Source organism: Oncorhynchus nerka, unplaced genomic scaffold, assembly GCF_034236695.1.
Source record: "Oncorhynchus nerka isolate Pitt River unplaced genomic scaffold, Oner_Uvic_2.0 unplaced_scaffold_10780, whole genome shotgun sequence".
In the NCBI taxonomy this organism is placed as follows: Eukaryota; Metazoa; Chordata; class Actinopteri; order Salmoniformes; family Salmonidae; genus Oncorhynchus; species Oncorhynchus nerka.
Genome location: NW_027030555.1, coordinates 1 through 1,670, shown reverse-complemented (window position 1 = coordinate 1,670; position 1,670 = coordinate 1). Strand labels below are relative to the sequence as shown.

The window sequence follows — 1,670 nt, the reverse complement described above, 5'->3', positions numbered from 1 at the left end:
ATGACCCATGGTATGCTGTGGGTGAGGTAGTAGAATAAATATTACACCACCACAGTTCCTTCTTTTACATTTTTGTTTTATGATAAGTTCTTTCCAGTATGTTTGTCCTCCCTGTTGTGAAGGTTTTGATAAGTGACACCCTTAGGTGTCAAAAGGGGAATCAAAAACTCACGTTTCTATATAAATGTTAAAAACAAAGGACATGCATCACTTCATTATTCACAAAATAAAGGTTTAAAGTTCCTGGGTTCATCAGCAACCTAGTATATCGGATGGTGTGGCTAAACCCACAGGGTGTATAAAGGGGGATTATGTTATGCACTATAGCCCGTTACCATATGTGATTGAATATTATCTGCTGTGACAGGCCGGCTCGGAAGCAGGAACTACTTCTGAGTATATTAAAATAGCTTTGTCAGAACAAGTCCGTTCTGTTTTGCCCTGTGGTGGGACAGAGAGCCCGTATATACAAAACAATGCATTTACCACTTATTGCTTAGCTAATAAAAAAACAGCATACGTCGGTGCCTCATTGTCATATTTATCCTGATACGAATTGACGCAACCTGACACAAAGTGAAAAAATTGAGGGAAAACCAAAAATATAAACGGTAATTGAAGAGTAAAAACCGTAAAGTTCTCATGTAGAAAAGTAGGGGCAAAACACACAGCAACAAGTCACAGGTGAAAATGTTGTTTGAGGTATCATGTGATGCTACTAGCATAAATGGACCAACACTGAGCAAATGTAGCTTAAGTCAAATGGAAATTTAAAACACAGGGGTCAGAGTAATATTGCTGGCACATAGATATAATGCTAAATAAATGCTTGCCATCACCCCAGTTACTCAAGTCAGGTCATAGACCTCAACTCCAAGTAGGAGCCACCAAAACAATACAGAGGACACAAGTATTACAGTTAATGTTTATTTGAGCTAAAACAAGCAAATGCAGGTACACACTGGACTAGAGTACCCATGAACTCTGCATGTCCCACGTCAGATATCCATGGCGTCGTCGCCGGACGGGCCGGTCGCAGCTTCAGAGGTGGCGTCAGACGGTCGCAGCCAGAGGTGGGCGTCAGATAGCCAGGCAGACGGGCCGGTCGCAGCCAGAGGTGGCGTCGTCGCCAGACGGGCCGGTCGCAGCCAGAGGTGGCGCGATCGCCAGACGGGCCGGTCGCAGCGTCAGAGGTGGCGTCGTCGCGCCAGACGGGCCGGTCGCAGCGGGCCGGTCGCAGAGGTGGCGTCGCCAGACGGGCCGGTCGCAGCGCCAGAGGTGGCGTCGTCACCAGACGGGCCGGTCGTCGTCAGCGGGCCAGGGCAGTCGCAGAGGTGGCGTCGTCAGAAGGGCCGGTCGTAGCGCCAGACGGGCCGGTCGCAGCTGTCAGAGGTGGCGTCGTCCAGACGGGCCGGCGTCAGAGGTGGCGTCGTCGCCAGACGGGCCGGCCGCAGCGTCAGAGGTGGCTGCCGCCAGACGGGGCCGGTCGCAGCGTCAGAGGTGGCGCGTCGCCAGACGGGCCGGTCGCAGCGTCAGAGGTGGCGCTGCCGCCAGACGGGCCGGTCGCAGCGGCCAGAGGTGGCGTCGTCGCCAGACGGGCCGGTCGCAGCCAGACGGGCGCGGTCGCAGCGTCAGAGGTGGCGTGGCCGGTCGCAGCGGCCAGAGGTGGC

At 53.2% G+C, this 1,670-nt stretch overlaps 1 long non-coding RNA gene across 1 annotated transcript; it reads left to right on the top strand.

Annotated features, from left to right (window-relative positions):
* Positions 1-663: 663 nt before the first annotated feature.
* On the top strand, positions 664-1,610 carry LOC135565906 (uncharacterized). The gene is made up of 3 exons (XR_010461876.1): positions 664-1,047; positions 1,424-1,462; positions 1,579-1,610. It is a non-coding gene; the product is annotated as an uncharacterized LOC135565906 (long non-coding RNA).
* The last annotated feature ends 60 nt before the right edge of the window (positions 1,611-1,670 follow it).